Source organism: Nuphar pumila, chromosome 15 (genome assembly GCF_984573655.1).
Source record: "Nuphar pumila chromosome 15, dmNupPumi1.hap1.1, whole genome shotgun sequence".
NCBI lineage: Eukaryota > Viridiplantae > Streptophyta > Magnoliopsida > Nymphaeales > Nymphaeaceae > Nuphar > Nuphar pumila.
Window position 1 is genome coordinate 31,551,291 of NC_143263.1, and position 11,274 is coordinate 31,562,564.

The following is an 11,274-nucleotide window of genomic DNA, read 5'->3' on the forward strand; positions in this document are numbered from 1 at the left end:
AAGAGGGAAGGAGAGTTTTAAAGGTAAATTAATAAATTTACACTCTTAACTCAATCTAGGGTAGTGATAACGGTAGACACCCCAATTTTGATCGAGTTATTTCACGTAAGGAATCATACACCAAAATTCAGTGTTTTGGCTCATTTTAAAGTTAGCTAACTTCAACTTTATTTTTAGTATGCAAAACAACATCCTCAAGATTTTTATTCAAAATATCAATTAAACTAGAACATTTTAGCTTGCGGACAAAACATAAATCAAGTGAATTTGACATACATAAGAGTCAAAAAGTTATAAAAAAAAAATGACTTGTTCCGTAAAAATCATATTTTCATGTATGACCTACTTTAAGAACATTTTTTATCATCAAAATGATTGAATTTGGGTTTTTACCTAAAACATGAATTAAAGTAGATGATGAGAGTTTTCCAAAGCATAAAAAATCACCTCAAAAGGATATCCAAATAAAAGTTATGGCCAAAACAAGTTAATATATTGAATCTTTCAACCATTTTTTGCTAACGACAATCCATGTGTCATTAGCAACATATGTCATTTATAGTATGTGTTGTTAACAATTAGTTTAGTTCAAAAGCACACCATTTGGAGATAAAACCTCTCATTTCTTTATTCCTATCTCAAAAAATTGTGAGATAGAATCCAATGGATCTAGCCGAATCCTAAAATCCTTAAATCTTATCTAGCCTACCCAATCCTTAGATATTAGGCTATAAAACCCCATTGCCAATCAAAAGAGCTATTTTGAATTATGGCCAAAAGGATCCCGCCATCTTGGTGTTTTGCTTACTTGCTTTAGTTTAGGGAATATAACTAGAAAACACTTGTTGGAGAATATCGTGAGACCGTTTTTTTAGTAAAATTTTGATAACCTCTAACAAGTTAGACTTACATTTTGTGCGGGACCTTGTTTGCATTGTCTTTGTTGTCTCTTGACTTATCCATATTTTGTTAAGACTTTGATTGTAGAGTCATTGTTTTCTTGCTTGAATTTTTAAAACACCCTTTCATGTCCTACATTTTTTAATCATTAGATCCCCCCACTAATACAAGAAGCTATCAACTTGGGTATATCGAAGGTAGATCAAAGAGGTTGAGCACCTGCTTGCATGTACAATGAGCCATAGTTTGAGTATATATCAAAAGGTTCAGCAAGAAGGAACTCCTAGCCATTAGAACCTATTAAAGTGACCTCGTAGATCTGTGAAGCATTCGAGGAGACCTAAGAAGCTTGGTTTTCAACAAATTGATTTGTGTGTTATGTAAATTGTGTGGACTTGTTTGTTGGTTTAGAAGAAAGATTCCCATATGGATCCTCTTAAGAAACCAAGCTCCTCTACCCCCACCCAAATATGCAACTTGAGTCTATAGCCCAAGATCCACCTAGAAACCTTGGAAATAATGATGACTTTTTCATCTAGAGAAGATTCAATATGAGATGTTAGATAGGGTGAAAGGAATAGTGCAAGATTTCGCAAGATGGTCTACCTTGGAATAATTGAAAAACTCCAACACCACCTTGAAATTAATGATGCAAGAAATTTAACAGAAATTTATGGAAAATGAGGTCAAATTAAGGAACTACAGTTAGGTGCATAAACATAAAGGCCATAGTGTTCCTATTAGAAGTGTCCAATCTGCTAATGTGCCAAAGATAATAGTCTTAACAGTTAGGTCCCCATCATCTCAGTTCAATGAATATGAGGAGCAGGTTCAAAATTTGGAAGAGTTGAGGAACATGAGTTGCTAGATAAGGGAAACAAAATATGCAATAAGACTGTATGAGATCCAGGACTTTATCCTGAGTCAGGATAATGAACCTCTAGGAATTACCTCCAGAAAGTTTGTCAAGTTCAATGAGAAATAAAATCTTGAGACCCATGTCATTTTGTTCCCGGATGCCTCTTCAAATTGCTTAAAGAATGACCATGCTCTAATCCGTTGATTCACCATAAGCCTGGGAGGGGAGGCCTTTTCATGGTTCTTCATCTTAGGTGTGATGACCAAAAAATTAAGCCATTTTTTTAAACTAAAAGGAGCACACGACAGAAGGAAAAACTATTTCAAGTTCTTTTTGAAACCCAGATGAAAGAAAATTCAATCATAATGAACAATATGATACACAATGGAACAAAACATTTGTATATATTGATTTTCAAGTTTTATTCACAAGATTTAGTGAACTACAAGTACCTTTTACAAATTTTTCAAAAATCATATTACAACAGTGATGGTCCCAAAATACACAAAAGCTCCAAGACTAGAATAGGTCTACGATTCAGCTCCAGAGATACTCAAGTCTACCATATCCATCACCACCAAAGCATGCCTACCCATGGGTACTTGAAAAAAGAGAATGTAAGTAGGGGTGAGACCAAGCACATGTCTCAGTAGGAAACTCGACCTCCCATCTCACGATAGCAAACATGGATAGGTTGATGAGCCAAATGGGACTCCAACCAAGTCCACAGCTCAACATGAGTCCAACACCTGACTCCATGCAAGATCTAACTCGACTCAACCTCTAACTCAAGAGGGAAAAATACAACACATGCACAACCTAGATGCATGAACATATTTTTAATTTATTTCTCTATTTAAGTTATTCTTTTGCTTTTCTACATGATGCACATACAATTATTTTGTTTCGATATTAATTATTGTTTTCACGAGGGCACCATTGTCTCAAAACACTATAGGCTCACCGGTCTATATGGGGGTGAATTTTCAAACACCAGTATTTTATATCTTTTATTAACCCCAAGAAAACTCGATTACACCAGCACCAAGGTCCAGTACCCTTCATCAAAGTATTCCTTTCCTCAAACAAAGTCGTAGTGTACTACCACTGGCGTACGTAGTAGGACCTCAAACACAAAGGAGTCCTCACCCCCTAAGCCACCATGGTTGAGGATTGGTCCACGATAGTGACCAAGACGGGACCCACAACAATAATCTATCATCGTTAGCTAAGGAGTCTGTCAACAACTCAGCACATCCCACAGGGTTGGTGCAAGCTCACTCACAAGACGAGTACAAGGTCACTCACAATGATAGGTTACCCCATCTTTCAGGGTGTAACCAAACAATCTATGTAACTTATTTCATATTAAATAAGTGTTCATTTTCATACTTGTTTTAAACGCACCTTTTAGGTACATAGGGCAATGCCCAACAAGCAACACTAAGTTATTAACATAAGAGATTAATTATTTAACTTGTGCAATCACTTTATTGCATACATGGGGTCACCTACGTACCGCCAAAAGCATCATGTTCAACTAAGGCCTTACTGTCATCCTACAGTAGGCTCACACTTGAAGAATTATTTTTTATGATAGAGTCTTGACCGACAACTGCCAAAGGCATTCTCAAGTAGTTTAAATATTGATAGTTTGTCAACCACAATAACTTGTTCTCCATCATTATTACGAGGTGGGCAAGTGTAACATGTTGGAATATGAGACTCAAAATACATAAATGAGAAATTTGAAATCTCTTCTAAAGTGTACGCCTCACAAATTGAACATTCTACTCTTGCTTTATTCTGAACATTTTTTTTGAGGTCAAACATGCATCTGTCAACAATATACATCTCGTAATACTATAAATTTCCAATAGCATTAGAGAGAAAAATATAAATAAAAATATACCTTTCAAATGGATACATCCACTAATATTGCACAGGACCACCAACCTTAAGTTCATATGGCAAGTGTATGATCACTTGTTCCATAACATCAAAAAATGTTGACAGAAATATCTTTTCTGGCTGACAAATAGTAGTGACGGCAGAATCCTCAAAATTCTTTACTTCGGTTACTACAACTTTCAATGCATACAATGTTCTAAAAAATCGACTCAACTCGCATAATACCTCCCATATAGGTTTGTCTAACATATCATGGAATGCTAAGAGAATCAACCGTTGCATGATGACATGACAATCATGGCTCTTCAACCCATATAATTGTTCCTCGTCTATCTTTACAGCCCGAGCAATGTTAGAGATATATTCATCTGAAAAACTCAACTGTCTCAACCACTGACATACCTGCTTTACTTGATCTAGTCCAAGCACGTACCTGTCCTTTGATTTCAGTACTTTGATATTGTACTCTTGGAGTTCCAATTCTGGTCTTTTACATATTACTTTTAAATCCATACGGGCCTTCGGATTATCCTTCATTTTTTCTTTGACATTCATTACTGTATTTAACACATTATCAAACACATTTTTCTTCACATGCATCACATCTAAATTATGTCGTATCAATAAGGTCGACCAATTTGATAGTTCCCAAAATATAGATTTCTTTGTCCAATTGTACTTCTTCTCAAATCCAAAGACGGGTGTCGCATTACGGGCATCTGTCAGTTCATATGAAAAGAATCACAATCATCTTAAGATCTTTATGTCAGACAACCGTGTAGGTGGACCTTCTATTTCAGTTGTGCCTGCTCGAAACATGTTCCTTTATCGTCGAAACAGATAGTTGCTGGGTAGAAATCGACAATGACAATCAAACCAACACAACTTCCTTCCATGGGTCAATCTAAAAGATTTTGTATCCTCCATGCAGTACGGACATGCCAACCTCCCATGTGTGCTCAAACCAAATAACATGTCATATGCAGAGAAGTTATTAATTGTCCATAGAACAACAACCTTCATATTGAAGTTTTGTTTTTGTCGGCATCGTACGTGAGAACACTGTCATCCCACAGTATTTTTAATTCATCAATCAATGTCCTTAAATATACATCAAGATTTTAGCCCAGAGACGTCGGACCAGGGATCAATAGAGACAAGAAAAGATTTTGATGCTTCATACACAAGCTTGGAGGAAGGTTGTATGGGGTGACAAATACTGGCCAATACGAGTAAAATGTTGATCTACCCCCAAATGGATTAAATTCATTTGTACATAAATCGAGCTTAACATTTCTCACTTCCATTGCAAAGGTCTGATGAGTACGATCAAAGTGCTTCCAAGCTTCCGCGTCAACAAGATGCATGATCTTGTCTTCATCATGTCAAACTTTATTTGCATGTCATCTCATGTGTTTAGCTATGCTCAAAGACATATACAATCGTTGCAATCTAGGGGTGAGAGAGAAGTAACAGAGTGACTTGTATGACACTTATTTTGACCGCGTGCTAGCATTGCCCCTTGTCTTTGGCTTGAACCGAGGATGCCCACATGACGGACATGCTCTGCTATTTTTTTGTTCTTTGAAATACAACATACAGTGATTTGGACAAGCATCTATCTTTTGATACCCCATACCTAGAGTGTTGACTATAACCTTCTCATGGTAGAAAATTTGTGCAATTTCTCATCTTTGGCCAACATACTATTCACAATAGAGCACAGACGGTCAAAACATGATTCACTCAAATTATACTTTGACTTCAAATTCAGTAGTTGAAGAACTGCAGACAAGATGGAGGCGGGGGTGGAGGTTCGGATTTTGAGACGAAGCCGGGGTGGAGACCTCCGCGTCCGCCCCCACCCCGGTCCATTGTCATCCCTAGTGGTGACGATGGTCAGAGGGGCATATAACCAACGCAAATTTTCCACGAAGAGTCCAACTTTTGCCAGTTGCCGTTAAAATCTCTCTCTCTCTCAAAGGGTCTAGAAGTACCCAGCAAGAGAATTTCTCCCCCCCTTGAATTGCTTCAGCAGAGAAGTTCGGTCGCAAAAAAAGCAAATTGGTGCAGTAAATATTAGAATGATCTGAAAATTCAACATCTTGAATATCCAAACGAGTATGCTTCACCAGATATGGTTAGGATTTATCAATTATCATAGTGCACGAGGAAAATAATGTTAAGTGCTGAAATTGGTTTGAGCCTTAGGTGTTGTGACCAACTTGTCCCTAGGAGCAAAATAGCAACAATGACATAAGAAAATTACCAAACAACAAATAATTCCTTGGTAAAAAGGAGAAATAGAGTAAGAAAATAAAAATCACCTTATTCATGGCATATAAGGTCCTTTTCTCTGGTAATGATGCAACTCGTGTCATTGACTCCAGCAAAACAAAGGAATTTAAGGAGAACAAGAAGAAACAACTGAAGGTGCTTCTCTGCATCTACCTACGCATAAGAATATCGATCTTTCCCTGAATTATGAATGCATTTACATCGAAAGAAGCTTGAAATGTTTTAAAAGTTGAATTCCAAGGCTCAAAAAATACCATTTCTATCAAACTTCAATCTTTGTGGAGAGAATTCTATACAATGTCCATGAAAGATAGTGAAAACCTACTTCGAAAAACATGAACTACATGCAGCAAAAGCAATATTCATTAAGGCATGCATTGGGTGTAAGAGCCGATGCCTGTACTTCTTAGCAGGAAATTGACTTAATTAACATTAGTTAGAAAGTAAATCTTTCTAGAAAATGTGAACTGCATGCAACTAAATAAGTCATTAAAGAAGGAATCCTTAATTGGGTGTAAAAGACGATGCCAAACTTATTAAAAAAGAGTTAAAGTTAATGAAACTCATTATTAACAAAAAATGTGTACAGGAGACTTGGATGACTCGGTGGAGTTTTCGTATAAAACTCAACTGACTCGAACGAGTCAAAACAATGACTCGGCCGAGTTTACCCCTAACCAAGTTATATCAGTTTTCTAACTCGGTTGGAGCCCTATACGAGTCAAATTGGTCGTCGCGAGTTGGCTCGCCGAGTTCTCCAACCTTAAGCAAATGAGGATGGTCATCGGACTCCCTTACATTATTGAAGAAAACAAAGTCTGTGAAGCCTGCATCTATGAAAAACTTCATATATTGTCATTTTCAAACTCAACGTGAAAAGTAAGATGCTCACTTGAGTTGTTCATGTAGACATCTATATAGACCTATGAGTCTCACAATGAAAGTAAATATTTATTGCTCTTCATTGATGACTATATAATTCCTCAAGCAAAAATCAAAGGCTCTTTAAGTTTTCAAGCAATTCAAAGTGTATGTAGATAAACAAAGCATTTTAAAAGCTCTATGGGAAAACCAAGGTGAAGAGGACAGATCAAGGCAGTTGACTAGCAAAAATACTACAACAAAATGGTGTGGTGAAGCGCCAAAATTGAACTATTGTGAAGATGAGAAGAAGCATGTTGAAAGGTAAAAAAATATTCTTAAATACTTTTTTGGCAAAAGCAGTCATGCATATTTTAAACTAATGTCCAACAAAATCCGTACATAATCGAACTCCCCACAAGGCATGGTATAAGCACAAACAAAAAGTACATTATTTCAAAGTTTTCAGGTCCATTGCTTATGACAAAGTTGTCTCAAAATAATAAAAAAAAAGTTTGATGAAAAGGGAGAAATTGCATTTTTATTGGCTACAGTGATGCCTCAAAAACATAATATCTCATTAATCTAATTAAAAAAGAAATGTGATTTTTTAGAAAACAAGTGAATGGAGCCAGGAATCAAATTCCAATCAAAGCTCAGTAAACTTCAAAAAAGCTCCAGCTACTGAGCACCCTTTAAAAAGCAAAATTGAACTAGACTCAAGCGATTCGTAGTCTAAAACTCTTCCAAGAAAGGCAAGATCTCTTATAGATATTTATGATTCATGTGATTTGGCATTATTTTCCTGTGAACCTCAAAACCATAGAGTTGTTATTCAAGTTGACATGTGAAAACTACCATGAATCAAGAAATCTTTGTAATAGAGAAAAACTAGACCAAAAGTAAAAGATACTGTTGGTTCAAAATGGATTTACAAAACAATGTTAGCCACTGCAAAAGAATTGAAAACTTTAGGCTACCAAGTACATGTTAAATCGGCATTTTTAAATAAAAATCTCAAAGAAGAGGTTTATTTCAAACAACCTTTTGGATTTGAAAAGAAATGGCACGAAGAAAAAGTTTACATATTAAAAATGACCTTCCACAGCTTAAAATACCCCCCCCCCCCCCCCCACACACACACACACAAGTTTGGAACGGAAAAATTGAGCAATACTTTCGAGTCAAGGAAAAGAAGATTTTTTTTTATTATGTGCTTATATATGGATGATTTAATCTATGTCAGATCAAATTCAAAAATTACAAAAGAATTCAAGGAGGCTATATAGAAAGAATATGAAATGTCAGATCTAGGGACTATGAAATACTTTCTTGGGATTCAAGTCAAGCAAAAAGAAAAAGAAAATTTGTATTTCTCGAGAAAAATATATTTAAGACTTGCTGAAAAGGCTTAACACGTCCAACTGCAAAGTGATGAGCACACCAATGGCCGTAAATGAAAAACTTTTGAAAAATAATGGAGCGAAAAAAGTGGATGAGACGATGTATCAAAGTCTAGTTGAATCTCTTATTTATCTCACAAAATACAAGACCTAACATCAGGTTATGTTTATAAAAGTCATCTCATAATATTCAAAAAAGCAAGATACAGTATCACTATCATCTACCAAAGCTGAATATATTGCAACCATCACATGTAAAGCAGTTGGGCCAAGGAGAATCCTCACACTTACAACAGAAGCAGGCTGGATCAACGATCATCTACTGTGGCAACAAGTCAGTAGATTGAAACATATAGAAACAAGTCAGTTGGGCCAAGGAGTAAAAGAAGAAATAACTCCAGAGTTCATCACAGCAAAGATCAAGTCACCGACATGTTTACAAAGCCAATCCCAATAGATGGGTATGTAAATTTTAGAAAAAATTGGGGAACGTCAAATTAAAGGATGGAATGTTTTGTCAAATTAAGGTGAAGCTTTAGTATTTATACCCAACCGCACCACCTTGTTGGATCACTTCAAGTGAGCGCAAGAGAGTGGTGTTGGATTAACCACCATGATTGACGTGGTGGTTATCCACGATGTGGATACATCCCCACATCAGGGATGATCCATCCGATAAATATGCATACAATAAGGGGAAACGGTTACGCAAACTGTTCCCACCGTATGCTTTATAAAGCCTGGGTATCATGAGCGACCAAGGGGAAGTGGATACAGAAGGGAAATTCGGGTTTACTCACCGACTGCATCCGGAAGCCTGGGCTCGTGGAAGGGCAGCAGTCCGACTAAGCAGAGAAATATTTCGGCAACCTCCCTTTTTCCGGTAACCACCGCAGCTCAACAATGGTTGCCTCAGGTACGCTCTGCCTTTCTGTTTTGTTTTATGCAGGGCCACCGCCACACAAGGATGCCGACGGTTGCCGTCGCCGGGAAAACCCCCAGTCGGACCCAACATTGGGTTATGGGCCCACACCCCGCTTCCGCTGCGGGGTGTGCTCTGGGTCGACCAGCAAAGCAAGTCACCGTGGGGTGACACTGCTGCTGGTCACCGGCGCCTGTCGCCGGCACCGGCGACTGTCGCCGTTGGGCGACAGACTGATTAAAAAAAAAATCTCTAACCTCTGTTTTTGGGGGTTTCCTGTCAGCGAGGACCCCGCCGACGTTTCACTCCTCATTCGCCATTTAAAGCGCTGCTGAGACCGTCGTCGGCGACTATTGAGTCGCCGGATTTCTGAAAAGGCCCCAGCAGTTCCCAGTTTTTTCACTGGCGGATGAATGGTTGTTTTCGCCGGAGAAGAAGCACCATCAGGCGGCGGCGTTGATCGCCGGCAGGCGACGGTGTTGATCGCCGACAGGCGACGGTGTTGATCGCCGGCAGGCGACGGCGTTGATCGCCGGCAGGCGGCGGCGGTGAGTGAAACTGCGAAATACGGTTTTTTGAAAAAACCTATTTCGTATTTCACGTGTTTATCGGGATCCATTTATCGGATCCGGTATGCCCCGGGTCCGACCCGGATCAAGGAACCCCCGGGTCAGACCCGGATCCGGTAAGTACCGGATCCGACCCGGTAAGTACCGGATCCGACCCGGATAAGGTATTAACCCGGTCTGACCCGGATCCGAATAACCTCGGGTCTGACCCGGATCCAGATCTTAACCGGGGCTGACCCGAATCCAATCATTATCGGGTCTGACCCGGATCCGGTATGTACCGGGTCCGACCCAGATCTAGTTGCAACCGGGTCTGACCCGGATCCAGTCCATACCGGGTCCGACCCGGATCCAGTCCATACCGGGTCTGACCTGAATCCGGCCTGTACCGGGTCCGACCCGGATCCGGATAACCCCGAGTCTGACCCGGATCTAGTTTGTAGTTGGGTCTGACCCGGATCCAGGAGGGTCCAGGCACTATTTGGCCTAAACCGGACCAGGGACTGAATCATCCATTTCCGGGACCGGTTCAGAGCCATTTTTGGTCGGTTCCTTCCAGTTTTTCATCGGTTTCGAGATGCTAAGACCATGTTTTCTTAAATATAAGAAAATACAGGGATTTTGGTATACGGTTATAGGGTTTTTATGAACTTTTGTCCATATTTGACCCGGTTCAGACCCTTGGATGACCGGTTCAGGGTTGTTTCAGACCGGTTCAGAGTGCTTTAAGACCGGTTCGTGGAACATATGACATGTTCATTCAGTTTTAGAACCATTTCAAGAGTCATATGTCTGGTCCATTCGGTTTACGGACTATTTTAAGATATAATTTTGCATATTAGCATTAAGGATAGTTAGATGAATCAGTGTTTTCATGTCACCAAAGTGACTGAATACACGTGAGTCATAAATGAATTTTATACTATCATACAGTTCCTAAGCCAATATGCACATTGTACTTAGATTCATGAAACGATAGACGACCCAAAGGTAGTTTTATCGTGTTTGGAATTTAAGTATAGTAGAATAAGGTAAATCTGTCGAGATACATCACACATGAGTATCCAAAGGTACCTTGTGTTGATGGTCTAACTTCACAAGAACCTTAGTTTTACCGAATATGGTTGGTAGGTTAAGTGGTTTCGCGTGTCAGAGCTCTTACCAAAGTAGGACTCTGATGACCCCCTTCACTCGCCTGGAAAGAAGCATATCAAGGGCCTTTATTATTTTGCTTTTTTCACTAAAGTTTTAGTCTCGTATGAATGCTTCCTGATACGTGTCTTTTGTCATGTAGTTTCTAGTTCTGTGATTTTAGATGGCTCTAGCTCTATACCTTTTCTAGATGGATCCAATTTTAGTGATTGAAAAGAAACTGTTTTATTTGCATTAGGGTATATGAATCTAGATCTGACCCTAATGATAGATGAACCCGCTGCCCTCACTGATCAGAGCACTGCTGATCAAAAGATTGCTTTTGAGAAGTGGGAGCGCTCGAATAGGCTTAGCTTGTTGCTTTTGCAATCTAAAGTAGCTAAGAACATTCGAAGTGAT